The sequence below is a fragment of the Lytechinus pictus genome, chromosome 3 (genome assembly GCF_037042905.1).
Source record: "Lytechinus pictus isolate F3 Inbred chromosome 3, Lp3.0, whole genome shotgun sequence".
Classification (NCBI taxonomy): Eukaryota; Metazoa; Echinodermata; class Echinoidea; order Temnopleuroida; family Toxopneustidae; genus Lytechinus; species Lytechinus pictus.
The window spans coordinates 56054274-56070621 of NC_087247.1; the positions used below are offsets into that span (position 1 = coordinate 56054274).

Sequence of the window (16348 nt, forward strand, 5' to 3'; positions counted from 1 at the left end):
GTTAATTTTTGCATATTTCGAATATTAAGGTTCTAAAGTATCTATGTGCAAAGTTTGGTGAAAATGACATGGATTTCACTTTAACTGTGGAACGTCCTTAAGTTAATTTTCTTTGTATTTTCCCCTGTCCATAACCTTGTCATCCATGTTTTTTTTTGTTTAATTAGATGTTTTCTGGTTGCCATGGCAATGGCTTAAGATGTTAAATTTATAAATTTAGTCACAAACAAATTTTGATTAGTACTTTAAAATGAGGGGAAATGGAATGATGATCATACATGTATTCTACATTTTTATCAATAATAAATCTTACGGCATATACTAACACTTGTGAAAGTTTCATGCTTTAGTCAAAATTTGCACAATTGTTGTGATTTTTGGAGCTTATCCGCTCTACTAAAACAAGCATTTTCTCTTCAGAATGTGTTTGTATATTTTCAGTCTGATTAATTTTGTTTTTAAAAGTCAACGTAGTTCTGCAATTTTCAAATTATGACTTGTGACCTGGTACCCCAAAATGTAATCAGACTAACCCCACTCACATATTTGCATACATAAGCCATTATTAAATTGATCCCTTAAACAGGTCTCCAGTTATCGCAAGAAAAATAATTTCAGCTATAGAACAATTCTGATGGTTGCAAAGACAACCTCCTCCTTTTTCACATCTACATGTAACCGAAGTTTTTCTTTTGATATAGTCACAAGGAAACCTGCACATGATACTCCTGCACTCATGAATGTCTACAAGTACATGACAGGTACTAGTATATGTAAATGTACATTTTTTTTTTTTACTGATTTTGACATTATATAAAGATGCTGGAATGAAACACTGATCAAATGGATGCACTGCCAGTTTAACATAGGCCAATGTACATTGTTTTACTTAATTACTGTCCACCAAAAGGTGAACCTGTGCGCTATATAAGTAGCCAATATTATAATATGATTAATAACAAGGCAAAAGCGATTTTGTGTCTCGCCCACTTATGAAAATAACCAGAAATATCATGATTTGCGAGGGCACGCAACAGAATTATATCGAAACTTCATTGTGAAATGACTGGGATGGAATAACACTTGTCATGAAAGTCTTGCACGTAAACTTTAATGTTGACCTCAAAATGAACTTTGACCATACCATGTGACCTACCAACACAATAGCATGCAGGTCCCCTAAGTACATCTACCATCCAAGTTTGGTTGAAAAGTGATTTACGGTTGCAGAGTTATGTGTCATAACAGTCTTGCATGCAAACTTTAACTTTGACCTGAAAATTACCTTTGACCTTACCATGTGACCTCTGACTGCAGCATAACATCATACTTGCCAACTTTAGAAAAAAAAAGAGGAATCCATTTTTCAGAGTAACGAGCGTGTGACATTTTGCGGGGGAAGGGTGTGGGGGTACCCCCCTGCCACGCCCACAGTTATAAATTTTTTGAATTTTAGAACGTGAAATGAGGGTTTTCCTTCACTTTTGAAGTGCATGCCTTTTGCCTGTCCACAAAGAAAAAAATCTTAATTTTGTCCCAGTGTAATGAAGCATGAAACAGGAAAATCAACAGGATTCCTTTCATGAAATTGCACCAAATTTTTAGACTTCAAAAACATGTAGATCTATTTCCATTACAATATTGTACTGACTGGATATATCCTGAATGAAAATTTGGATGAGATTGATAGAAGTGAAATAACTGGATATTTCTCAGAATACTCCTTGTATTTCTGATTAATTTTGGGTTTGCTCATTTTGACTGTTTTCTTGAAAACAGACTACTAGTAACAGTCTAAATGCACATGTAACTTACACATGAACTTAGAAACTATGCAATTGCAAATGCACCGGTAACTCACTGTCATAACCCAGGGAGCTCCGGCCCGCGAAGCGTGCCAGAGCTCCCGGGGTTTACACTGTCACTGTGTTGTACTGCCCACTGCACTGTCTGTCTAACGATTGGAATCACAGTCACAATCCAAACGATGCATTGGCGATGGTATCCACTTTCCACACACTAAATTTGTAATTTTTGGCTTTAAAATTCCACGGAAAAACTATATCCTTTGGCCATTAGCATTAGACCGACGATCGTTAAGTTGGATCTTACGTTTGCACACTTACACGTATGCACTTGCAGCGCGGTACCCTCGCGACGTCGCAGCATGCATTGTATTTGCACGTGTTGTCGCTCTAGCTGTGTTTGCACGCGCTCATGCAATGTGCGCGCCATGTGAGATAGGCAAAGTGAAAAACTATGTACAAGAGTGTGTTCAGTTGGTGGAAAAATAATGCTATTTGGGATATCGCGATATCCAGGTGTCCGCAAGCTTCAGTTTTGTCTAACCTTCGCTCCAGCCGTTTTTTCAATATTATCAATGTCAAAATTAACGAAAATCGGAATTATGGGGTTGATATTCGTAATGCGGAATTGGCAATAAAAAATCAGGATGATTCCGCCAAAATCGGGATGGTTGGCAAGTATGTAACATGCAGGTCTCTACCATCCAAGTTTGGTTGAAAAGTGACTTGCGGAGCTAGGTGTCATAAGAGAGTCTTGCATGTAAACTTTAACGTTGACCTGAAAATTACCTTACCATGTAACCTCCGACTGCAGCATAACATGCAGGTCCCCAAAGTCCATCTACCATCCAAGTTTGGTTGAAAAGTGATTTACGGTTGCGGAGTTAGGTGTCATAAGAGAGTCTTGCATGTAAACTTTAACGTTGACCTGAAAATGACCTTTGACCTTACCATGTGACCTCCGACTGCACCATAACATGCAGGTCCCCCAAGTCCATCTACCATCCAAGATTGGTTGAAAAGTGACATACAGTTGCGGAGTTAGGTGTCATAAGAGAGTCTTACATACTGTAAACTTTAACGTTGACCTGAAAATGACCTTTGACCTTACCATGTGACCTCCGACTGCTGCATAACATGCAGGTCCCCAAAGTCCATCTACCATCCAAGTTTGGTTGAAAAGTAACTTGCGGTTGCGAAGCTAGGTGTCATAAGAGAGTCTTGCATGTAAACTTTAACGTTGACCTGGAAATGACCTTTGATCTTACCACGTAACCTCCAACTGCAGCATAACATGCAGGTCCCCCAAGTCCATCTACCATCCAAGTTTGGTTGAAAGGCGACTTACGGTGGTGGAGTTATGTGTCATAAGGTTTGTGACGGACGGACAACATTTGGATCCCTACCTCTACCCCCCCCCCCCCCCCCCATTATGATGTCAGTGCTAACACTGGACACTTTTGCTGCTATCACTAAGATGTGTATAATACAGGATATTAAATGAAGTGTTGTTGATGTGCACACAAGCAGCTCATGCAAAGTGTGTAGTCATCAAACAAGTTTGTGGGGAAGAAAACCAACAGGTCCTCCATAATGTTGTACTTATTTCTAAATTGCAAAACTGTGCAAATATAGCTCATAAACTTCCATCCTCATCAAGAATATTACCTGTTTCAAACTCCTCGCTAGTTGTCTCTTCTGCTTGAGTATTTCTGTGCGAGTAAGACATGCTTTATGATAATTTTTATGGAACTTCTTCAATAGTTTTTTGCTGTTTCCTAGGTTCTTCTTGGGCTCCCATGTGTTGTCTGTAGAAGGATATCCAACCCACTTCACCAGGTACCATTCTGTGTTCTAAAAGGAGAGAGAGAGTGGGGGGGGGGGGGTGTATTCACAAACATGTAAATAAATATTTGAAATTTTTTATCTGAAATTTTGAAGAAATGCAAAAATCACAAGTAAGCTAAAATTCATATACTCACAGAGAATATGAATAAAATTTTTATCAGCAGCCAAAAGGGGTTCTCCAGGTTAAAAACAATATTATTTAAATAAACATAGTAAAATTCAATGAGGGAAACACAGCAAATTTCATGAAAATCTGATGAAAAATAATGAATTTTGAAGTTTAACAATATTCAGCAAAAACAATTACATGAATGTTGTTATGATTATGCTCTAGTGGGCCAATAATGTCATGTTCGCACTTTCCCTTTGCTTATTTTATTACATTAAATCACAATCATTCATAATTTCATGATGTGTGTAAAACATGTCTCCCTTGTAACAAAATAACTAAATAAGTTTCAGCAATTATTATCGTACATTAAATTAGTAGTCTATCCTATTTTTATATTTCTGGAAGAAAAAATTGAAGTAATATAATTTCATATGATAAAAAAATATAAAAAAATAAGTGGAAATATGACATGATCAGCTCCCTCATTATTCAAGATGACATGCATGGAGAGTTTTATCAAAATTATGCAAAAGTTTAAAATGTCATATTCCTCTTTCAACTTTGATGAAATTTTCAGTATTTTGTCTGTCTGATTTACTTGAGATATTCCAATATTTCAAGCCACAACCAGTTCAAAACTTTATGGCTGTTGAAGAGACCATATGAGTTCATTGAAAGACAGTTGAAGATTTGATATCTGAAATATTCAAACATTTAATCAAAATCTAATGAGAGATCTGCAACTGATTTAATCTCTCAGGGGTCTTGCAAGGGTCTTCTGTGTGCTGTTTTATACAGAAAATCCATCATTTGAGCAGATTTTAATAAAAAAAAAAAATAATAATAATTCATGAGTCCTCCATTTTGAACAGTTGACTCGTGAATAAAATAGTAGTATACTTAACCAGTATTAGTCATTTTTTTCATTACACATGGTAAATTAAATGTAATTGAGATACAGGAAATCTGCATAAACCATGGTTTCAACCAATTTGGGCCGACAAGTTTGCCGATCTGGTTGATTTTGAGATTTTTATGTTTTCTTGTAATCACAAAAGTTGATTGGAAGATTTTGCTTTATCAGTAATGAATGTAAATCAGGGAGTAGCCATGATAGGTTAATGGCTCTTTGCTACTCCCTCACATCCCATTCATTACTTTATGTATTATGTTAATTTGTCTAAATTCTAGAATTGCCATTGTTATTTGATTTTATTCTGGAATCATAAGATTGGTTTGATTCTCAATGAATTATTCTTGTCTCTTGTCTTTTTTTTAGAGACCTGAAAATGAATAAATTTGAATTTAAAATTCACTTATAAGTCACTTACCAATCTTTCAATAATATAAAAACAAAGCTTTTGGAGATGGTGGTGACTTAAGAGATAATTGGTATTTCAGAGATTACTCAATGATCAAAGCGGTTTCAACAATCTACCGTGTGAGTAAAAAAAAATTGACACCTAACAAATCCTAAATTTAAGGAAAAATTGTATCATGTATACACAATTATTACATGGCCTGGAAGAGTATGTTCTCCCAAATAATTTTATACCATATTTATGTGGTATGTGTTAATGCTTAAATGAACAGGAGGTATTCTTTGCAGTGATGTAAATTTTGATTTGCACCACAGTACATGTAAGTCATGGTTGCAATGAATGAATCCAGATGATCAATGATGTCATTATCCTACAAAAGTTGCATTAAAATCCATAAACACCTTTTCAATAATTTACATTATAATTATTTAATAAACACTTTTTAGTATCGATTCTCAAGTTAATTTAATTGAAAAGGGATTTGCAAATATGTTTCCTACCTCATGTAGGATTATGACATCATTGGCATCAAAATTTACATCATTGCAAAGAACACCTACTGATTATCTAAGCGTGAAGACATACATAAATATGGCATCAAATTATTTGGGAGAAGATACTCTTTCCAGCCATATATGTGATTATGCGTTCATGACATAGTTTTTTCCCTAAAATTTGGGGTTTGTGAGTTGTCAAGTTTTTTGGGGGACCCACACAGTATATCCAGATTCATAACAATTCATTTTTTTTCCAAAATACAATTGCAAGCTTGAATACTAGCATGAAACTGTTCCAAATCACATTTTGTGAGACCAAGAATACATGAGTACATCTAGATACCTACTTGTACTTTTCAATAATACTTACATTGGAATCTTTTTGATAATCGACAATCTCCTCCACTTCAAATTCATCTCCTGATGAACCAGATTTATCTGAAAGAGAGTAGGAATGTGTAGGAAATGATAAAAATTACAGATTTACCGTGCAATAGGGTTGCGCGTATAAATTGTTTATATGTGTCTATATATCTAATGATATTGAGAACCAAGTCATTTTTATGGTTTGACTCTGTGATTCTACACTTGAAAGCATAATCCCAATCACACACAAATGTAGTTAAATTTTCATTAGTTAACTGCACAGCTCTCCAGCATTCTCTTTTATACAAGAATTGCCCCAATAGACAAATTTAATCTTTTCTATGAAAATAATTAGGCCTACTGATGAAACTCTACATTTTATTTATTATTCGAAACAAAATTGTTTATTTAAAACAAAAATTAATCAAATTGAATGAAAAGTATGTGAGATAGTTTTGGATATCGTAAATTGATCTAAAAGTAAAATAGGGGGGGGGCACTCTTAAATCAAGGGGCACCTATGTTCAACTTTGGGATGCATAGTTGATGTTTAACATGGGGATGCCAAATTGACCGAAACTGGGTGGGGTGTCCAGACACTTTAAAATTTCGAAGCCTTCTTTTTAGTCTTTGGAATACACAAAAATTATGAATGCAATAGTTGCAATCTTCAATTTTGTTCTCTATAAATATATTGCCTAAGATTCTGTCTAAAAATTGTAGATAATTTGCTTGATAAATTGTCCAAATGGCTGTTTAAAATCAATTGTCTGGAGTCCGGACACACAACAACTAGGTTTAAGGACATTCCCCAGTTATGTGTGTGCAGGCGCATATTTTAGGGGTGATGATAATCAGCTACAGGCATCAGCTGATTTTTCCAGTCATCAGCACTCTAACCACAAATCTTAATGTGTTATTTTACAAAGCTTTAGCTGAAAATAAACTATAGACCAAATTTTTAAAAGCCTCTACATGTACCTCTTCAGAATACTTTACTCTGCAGTGCTGCGAAGTATGACGAATATGACCTCGAGTTTGATTAAATGGGATAGTGGTGTCAAATTTTCCTTTATAGTCCAGTCAATCTAGCCAGAATAGGGGAGTAACCCACCACTAATTGCAACACGAGATATTCCACTGAAATGCTTTCTAAGAAGGTCCCCTAAACAACATACTAAAAGTCCCAAGAAATCCAAGCAGTGGAAATGTATGAACTTTGCATATTATGCAAATTAGCCATGAAAAATTAGAAAAAGTGAAATAATCCAAAGATTACAAATTAAATGTCCAAAACAATTTAATTTGAATGGAAATTCATGATGAATAACTGAATTCGATGTTTTTAATCAAAAGGGCAAAAAATTCTACCTCATTTGCATATTATGCAAATAAGCATCCTTATATAGAAAAAATGTCAAGATATTGTGATTTTTCTCATATAGACTGCTTGAAAACATTTCATTAATGTTGACATTAATATGCTACTATATCACTAAGCATGAGAATTCATCCCAATGCCTGAAAATTAATTTGCATATTATGCAAATTAGCCATTTAAAAATAGAAAATGAGGAAATTAATCCAAAGATTACAAATTGATTGTCCACAGCGAGGAATTTTGAACAAAAGTTCATGATGAATAAATAAGTTCAATGTCTTTATTTAAAAAAGCTAGCAAATCTGCCTCATTAGCATATTATGCAAATAAGTATCCTTATGTGGAAAATGTCAAGAAATTTTGAATTTTATCACATTGACTGCAGTGGAAACATTTCAGTTTTTCAAATTAATATGCTGCTATCACTATTAAAGCATTCAAATCTATCCTAATATGATTTATATTCAAGGAAAAATACGAAAATATGTTCTTCGCTTCCTAAGCCGCGTTGTTAGTCTGACAGGATGATGGGATTGGCAAGAACAAAGCACAATGTGTAGTTTGTAAGAGTTGACAACACTTTCTTATATGGATGGGAACGACCTAGACTTTCTTGAAATTTCACCGTATAAACATGATAAAGGGAGGCCAGAAAAAGCAAACTTATGGCAGGTAAGATCTGATGAATACTCTCATTAAAAAGTGTAGCAGAGATTCCGTCTGGCCTAGTATAGCTTCAAGCAGGTTGTTTCCTTCAACAATTTCTTCAGTAGTCTGCATGACTTCACCTGCTTGACTAAACAATATGTTATCTGGCCATATCTGGGTCAGGACTGGGTCCCAGGGCTTGTAGATCAACGTCATCATCATCATGATCAGTGGTGAATACTAAGACTAAAAATCTTTGCCTTCCTTTAATAATGCTATTCCAATGTAGTCATAGCTATTGATATTAAGGGCTCCCAACATGCCAATTGTTACAGCCTGGATCATTGTCAATCCGGTCAACGAATAATGTATTATAGGCTTGTCTACTCTTTAATGCATTGTAGCAATTCTAAGCTTTACCTTACTGATGCTTTTGGAGCTCTAAAATGTGCAAGCCTTCGTAGCCTTTCTCTAAAACTCTTGACATCTTCCGACACCATTGTCCATTGAGGCAACTTGTGTCGGAAGAAGACATGGTTAACGATGTGTTTTTGTTAAAGTCCTCTTGATTGGCATTCAGTCTCCTACGCTCGACTTGTCGGATTTCAGTACAGAGAGTTGTATGATTGTCCAAAGTACATCTGCATGACACTATTAAAGTCAACATTCCTCCAGAAGAACATCCTTAGTCGTACCATAATTACTAAAAGGTTTATTCCTCTGGATAACCTCACAGTATACCCATGAGTAACACATTGAGGCAAATAAATCCTGGAAGTGGTACACACTGTCTCATCAATGTTGGATGGTATTTGATGGTGATGTTAAGGGTGTTCCATTTTGTTATGTCCACTTGTTGGAAAGGCAATAATCTGGCTTAGTCTTCCATCTGGTTTGTTCATTGTCTCACTGAGGAATTTCTTTTTACCATAAATATCAGGAAATTAATATTATTATCTGCATATGACTTACTTAGAAACTATAGCTTTAATATTTGGAGGTGGTTGCAATAGGAGATTTATCAAAGAGGAAAGAACGGAAAATGGATGCTTCATCATGAAGCAGCAACTGGATTCAGCAAGAACGTCTAATCACGATTCCTGTATCTGAGAAAGATGGCTATAATACACTTTAAGCCTTCTTCATGAATTTATGAATGACTTTCATGTCGCTTGTATAGGCAAATGCCCATTGTTACTCTTATTAAGCATGCCCAGAGATCTTGTGATCCAAGCAAGTACTCATATTCACCAACTAGACAAGTGATGATGATGATGATGGATTCTTGTAAAGTGCCGGTATCCACCTCAGCTGGGCGCTCAATCGCTTGCTCAAAAATAGGAAATATCTCACAAATCTAAATGTCTCCAAACAGTGCTTAGGATCATAATTCAGTTCACGTACTGTCCTAGTAATGCTACAATTGAGTTTTTCTTGGGATAATGTTGGAAAGGGGAACAGAAAGATCTTCAAGTAACACTCAAAAGTTGATTGGGTCTCTGCTCTCCTGATAAATTGGGGAAGGATATTCCACATTTTTGGTCCAGAGATTTAGGAGGCTCTATCACACCAGGTTGTGTGGCTGAGAGATTCCCTCAGCAAAGCTTGATCTGCTGATCTGAGACTGCGTGTTGGTCTATGCTGAGATAAGAGCTCTGATATGTAGGGTGGAGATTTATCGTTAAGCGCTTTAAATACAAGGACCCCAAGTTTATAAGCTAAGTGGTGTGCTACAAGCATGACAAGGACCAAATATTCGAAGCTAATGGGCTTTTATTCCTACGGGTGTGACATCTTGTGCTGATCACTTGGCAATCCAGGAGCTTGCTAGCGTGGACTATACTTGCAAGAAACGCAAAGTCTCTACAAAGTCAAGAAGAGAGCAAGACTTGGATGGAAATTTATAATGAAGCATTCAAGCAGTGGGATCCATGTAGAATGGACTCATCATTGTACAATATGAATGGGGTAACTGCTCGTGACAAAAGTCAACATCAACCAAGCAAAGAAGTGTAGGGAAGGTCATCATGGTTAATACACATAATCTACATGGAATTTTAGAGGAAAGCATCACGTACATGTATGTGTTTCCTTGAATATTTATAACATGTCGGATGCTTATTTGCATAATGATTATGTCAATTACACTCCAGATATTAAGCTGATTATTCATGTATTTGCCATTCTTAGTGATCACATACTGATCTAGACTGAAATGTTTTCATAACTGTTTTTGTGAGAAAAATCAAAATTTCTGGATTTTTTCCATATAAAGATGCTCATATATATGCAAATGAGGTAGATTTATTAACGATTTTTTATTCAAAAAATAAATAAATTTGTAAAACTTATCATGGGCTTCAGTTCAATTTGTATTGTTTTCTTCACTTGATTTCCAATGTTTGGATTATTTTCCTTATTTGTAATTTATTATGGCTAAATAAATTTGCATAAAATGCAAATTTTGTGATTTTCCTATATGCCTGTATATTTAAGGACTTTTAATATGGTGTTTAGGAAACCTTCTTGTGAGGTATTGCCATATTCCAATTTCAATTGATAATCTACTTGCAATTTTTGAGGGATGTATCACCAGTGTGTTTTCTTGAATATTTATAACATGTTAGATACTTTTATTTGCATAATATGCAAATTACACTACAGACACTAAGCTGGATACAAATGTATTCAACGTCCTTAGCGATAGCAGCATGTAAATTTCACCATTAATGAAATTTTCAAGTAGTTAATGAGAGAAAATCACAATACTTTGACATTTTTCCATATAAGGATGTTTATTTGCATATTATGCAAATGAGGTAGATTTTTTTAGCACTTTTGACAATAAACATTGAATTCAGGTATTAATCATGAATTTTCGCTCAAATTGTTTTGGACGCTCAATTTGTAATCTTTGGGCTATTTTTCTATCTTTTTATGGCTAATTTCATAAATTTCCACAGCTTGGATTTCTTGGGACTTTTAGTATGTTGTTTAGGGGACCTTCCTTGAAAGCATTGCAGTGGAATATCTCGTGTTGCAATTAGTGGTAGGTCAAACCCTATATTGACTGGACTATTATGTAGGCCCAGATACAAGCCTTTCAATGTTTTTTGTGTGTGCATTTTTATAAGCACATTTGCTCCAACAAAAGAGCCGATAGTTTGAAAACAAGCACATGAACCCCGACTTTTAATGTTCACACCTCTTTATTATACCTCTCTCTACAACCAAACAAATTTGGTGAAAATGACATGGGTTTTTGAAGCACAGCATTTAAAGGTCAAGTCCACCCCAGAAAAATGTTGATTTGAATAAATAGAGAAAAATCAAACTAGTATAGTGCTGAAAATTTCATCAAAATCGGATGTAAAATAAGAAAGTTGCATGGCATTCTAAAGTTTCCCTTATTTTTCACAAAACAGTGATATGCACAACTCACTGATATGCAAATGAGTCAGAGATTATGTCCATCACTCACTATTTCTTTTGTTTTTCATTGTTTGAATTACACAAAATTTCATTTTTAAAAACATATTGACAAAAAGGACCAACTTGACTGAACCAAATAGTATTAAACAATGCTAATCCAGCATGTTCAGGGAGGAATTAATCATTGTTTCACTTGACAATGAGAAAATTAGAATATTTCATATAATAAAATACAAAAGAAATAGGGATTGGATGGCGTCATCAGTCTCCTCATTTGCATACCACCAGGATGTGCATATGTGAAATTAAGCAAAACTTTAAAATGTCATAACTTTCTTATTTTACCTCCAATTTTGAAGAAATGTCAGTGTTATGCTTGTTGGATTTTTCTCTTTTTATTCAAATCTACTTTTTGTTGGGGTGGACTTGTCTTTTGATGTACTTCTTTAATTTGTTAATGTTTATGTTACACATTTTCAATTTCTTTTCAATATATTTTTGTAGTCTATCACACCTATTTTCAAAATTGAAGGTGCTGCAACTCTTTAGAGCAAACGAATTGCACTAGGAGTGGATTCTTAATAAAGAAAATACAGCCTTTGTAATAAATTGCTGTGTTGTTAAGGAAAAATTTATAAATAAAACAAAATGGTGAAAATTTGAAAGAAATCTGACAAACAATTAGAAAGTTATGGCTGCTTTATAATTGAGATCCCCAAGACTGTAGATTTCAAATTGGCTGCATTGGCAACTGGGTAAGGAAATTATGACAAGATTCAAGGACAACTTTCCAATAGGCCATGTACATGTACTTAATTATCAGGGATTTGTGGTATTCCCCTGAAGCAGTTATCTAAATATAACCCAGATAGTATATTGTTTTATGTTTATGTCCTCATGAAAGAAAAATTTAATTTGAAGTAAAACTTATGAAAAAAAAAAAGACATTTTAGCCACTTTATGTATCGGGAGAAAATGGAAGAGTAGCCCTTGCCTTACTTAGATCACTATGACATCACATATGCGGCAAAGTTGAAGTCTTCATGGGTATAGTGATTACCAATATTTACAATTTCTAAAAATTCATAACTTTTGTATTGTTTGTCCGATATTTTTCACACTTTCACCTATCCACTTGTCTGATTTTTCTCATTCCTCTAAAAACAAGTTTTTATTTGGGTTTCATTCCTCTTTAAGTACCGGTATATAATTCTGAACTATAATGTGAAATTCGGTGAAATTTACATGAATTTTGACTGAGTAATACTCTCGTGGGTCTGAAAGTGCTAAATTGATTTTATTGCATATTTCTAAAGACCTTTCAAATGGGCGAACTTAAAAGCTTGATAGCAAAAAATCAAGCACATAAACCTGGATCTATGAAGTGGAGCCCATGTCTGCTCACCTAAGTAACAATTTAAAAAAAATCAGTTGATAATGTTCCTTAACCCTAAATCTCCCGGGGTATTTTGATTCTTGTCATTCCGGGGGGGGGGGGGGGGGGGGGGGGGGCCATTATGGCCCCCCTTAAGATCTCAGCCGCGGATTCCGCGATCACAACGAGAATTTGCATGATGGTAGAGAATGACGTAATCTACGCAGTTGCATTGGTAAATTTCACTGAATTCATATATTTTTATTTTATATGAATTAATTATGCTAATTTATTCATGAAATCATACTTTTTGCTCTGATTCACTAAATAAAGCTCCTAGAATGCTATTTTTTGGTGAAAATATTCTTTATAGCATTCCTTACAATTGTGAATGAAAAAAATTCTGGTTCCAAGACCGATTTCTGATGTATTTTATTGTTTTTTAATTTCTTATGTATTTCTTTGTTTTTTACTTTTTGTTTTTTTATTGTTTCTTCGATGGAAATCGTTCCAGACTTAATTCTGATCATAAACAAGGCAAAATTAATTAAGTTTATTCAGTAAAAGTAGAAATAATGGTACATTTATTAATTTTGGCTAAATACACAATTTGCATTGGATTTGTACATGAAATCACGTTTATGAGCAATTTTTGGTCTGACATGCACTTACATAATGTTGCGTAATGTCGTAACCGCGTACCCGGGCGTCACAAATTTGGTCTCAAAATTTGCACGAGACTTGAAAGTAAAAAGTCATTGAGTGGCGAGGTCAAAATATTTTGCGCAGCAGATGTATCACGAAAATTGTTGAGGGGGGGGGGCCATTATGGCCCCTCCCCCTGGGAGAATTAGGGTTAAATAAGTGTGCCAAAATCTCATAAAATTTTGATAGAAATGCAAGTTTTTCTTGGTAAAAACCTTGGCCATTCATTTTCAGATTGAACAAATACAAAAACATGGTGCCCCATGTCTGCGCACCCACTCACTTTATACATGATTCATGGTCTTGATGAGAAAGGCTGCATTTTGAGGTTGTCACATGAAATTCATTATTTTCCCACTAATTTGAGTAAGATTTTAATAAATATCTTTCTATGTATGGTAAGACCACCACATATCGACCACCCCTTTTGAAACCGACCACCTTGCGCGCGTTAAAATTATTGTGTATTACAAACGATACGCGCGGGAGAGTAGGCGCAGTGTCCATAGAAACGGTAAGAATCGATTTTACGAGAAAAAAAGAAGCAACAAACAGTAAAAATTTAGTAGAATTAATCAAAATTGTATTGACCAAACCCAAAACCCGCTGAAAAACCAAGAAATCCGATAGGAAACGGCTTTAGAACAAATATCCGTCGTCAATCGTCGAATCATGCGTCGGAGCTCGCAGTGGGAGTAGTGAGGCGATCATTTAGCATGTTGACGTCATAGAACTGATTTGAAAGAGTAAAAATATTTCGCCACCGCGACAAGAATCGGCCGTAAACTTAGTGTACCGCGGGTGGTCGGTTTCAAAAGACGGGTGCAAATGAGCAAATGGAAAATCGTCGCATTCGTTGATCGTCGATATATACGCAAATTGAATCGGAGTCGCCGAGCGAAACATGGGAATCTGATCTGCTCAATTTTCTGCACAAATGAGACGAAAACTGGGTAAAATTGATGAATATTTTCGCAGATATGATGCTTAGAAGATTAGGTGGTCGATAAGGGGTAGTTCCAACCATACCGGTATTGAATGTGTAAAGTTTGTGTTTACTGCAAATTTTCCTTTACTAGAATCGCGCAGATATGCAAGTGCACAGACTTATTATTACATAATTCATGAGAGCCATTTGCATTTCTCAATTTTGTAGAGCATTTTTAGCGAGACACCAGAGCCATGATTTACAAAACAGAAGAAAATATTTGTATCAGTAAGATATAATTTTTACTGGTCTTTCGGACCAGTAAATCTGGCTATTTCTGAAAAGTTACTGGCCCAACAGCAATTTTTACCGGTCTGGGACCGTCGGACCAGTGCTAGTGTCGTGCGCTGGCTATGGAAACGCCCTCAGTAGGGTGACAAATTTCGCGCGAAATTCTAAACCGCAGCGTAGGCATTTCTACAGTGTGTGGAGTAGCACGCTCAAAATGTGCGAAGATCGCTTCCTGAAGAATGGTTGTGTCCTCACTTAAGCTAAAACCAGTTTAATGAGGCACCCCCAACAAGCGATTTTTTAAATCATGAGGTGGTTTTATGAACCGGGATTGCTTCCAAGATTGTTTCGAACATTCTCATTTGGACGTTACACTAGTTTCCATTAAGTACCTGGTAGGCCCTAGATCTACAGTAGAAAGATCTAGTAACGTTGTCGTTAGGCCTAACTAGTTTTAGGAAGGTAGGCCTACTAGTACTAGTCTAGTGTCTAGTTATCTAGACCAAAAGCTTTGGTCTCTGTTAATGTTAAGGTTGTTCCGCTAAACTCTGTTGGCTCCACAAATGACTTTCTGAAAATGAAATTGATCGTCCGGACTCCGGACACACAACCTGTCCGGACACACAACAACTCAGTATAATCCAAAGACAAAAAAGAAGGCTTCAAAAATTTAAAGCGTCCGGACACCCGACCCCCCATCCTAAATGATCCTACGGTACGCTTCATGATCATCATGATCATGTCATGTGTACCGGTACTGTACTCTGCTCTGGTCTCTGTAGCCTTTTTGTAGGCCCTAGGCCTAGCCGCTCCGCTAGGCCTAGGCTAGCTGGCGAATCTTTGCGGAAATTGCGAGGCGAAATTTAAAATGGCAGATCTGTTAAATTATGTACGCAAGCCAACTATATAAAGACGGAGTGCAAAATAATCCATTTGCGGTATTTAAATAACGACAAGATAAGCGTTGATTCTCTTCAATGAGTGATGTGCATAATAAATGATATCTATAAAATGCAATATTTGTCTTACCAGCGCTATAAACGACTTGTTCGCAACTCTCGGCCATTTTGGATTTGCCTCCTAATTCCTGATTGGCCAATGACGTGCTCTTGAGATGATTATATTGGCGCTCGTCTCGCTCGCTTATAGCTCGAGCTCGAACTTCACGACCGTACAGGTGGATATGTTCCATTCACGACTGACATTTTGGAGAGAATAATTAATTCCAAGTTTGTTAAAGAGAAATGCACACTGATGGATACGAAAAACCATGCCTGATGCAATATGGATTACACTACAACTGTCAACTGCATTATGGTTAATATCAAGTTTCTGACGTAAATACAATCGATCGAATTTAAAAAAAAATAGAGAGAGATCCGGGGCGAGAAAGAGCCCCCCTTCCACGAGATCAATAGGGCCTAGCTATCTGAATCTCTATATAGTTTCTGTAAAAAAAAATTAATCCATATAGGGCAACATTTATCGCTGCGATTGAGCGAATTTAGTGAGCGAGTAAAATTTTGACACTTTTTTAACACAAAAATCTTATTTTGTGATAGATTTTTAAAATGTTATCATATGTTTCCCACTGTTTCTTTTCCTTCTTTTAACTTTCTCTCTTTGATATGAAACGTT

The 16348-nt window shown here is 35.6% G+C and overlaps 1 long non-coding RNA gene across 1 annotated transcript; it reads right to left on the bottom strand.

The window, feature by feature from the left end:
- Positions 1–796: 796 nt before the first annotated feature.
- Positions 797–15828, bottom strand: LOC135153643 (uncharacterized). Its single transcript, XR_010293121.1, has 3 exons — positions 15740–15828; positions 5955–6022; positions 797–3659 (listed from the first exon to the last, which is right to left on the bottom strand). It is a non-coding gene; the product is annotated as an uncharacterized LOC135153643 (long non-coding RNA).
- Positions 15829–16348: the final 520 nt, after the last annotated feature.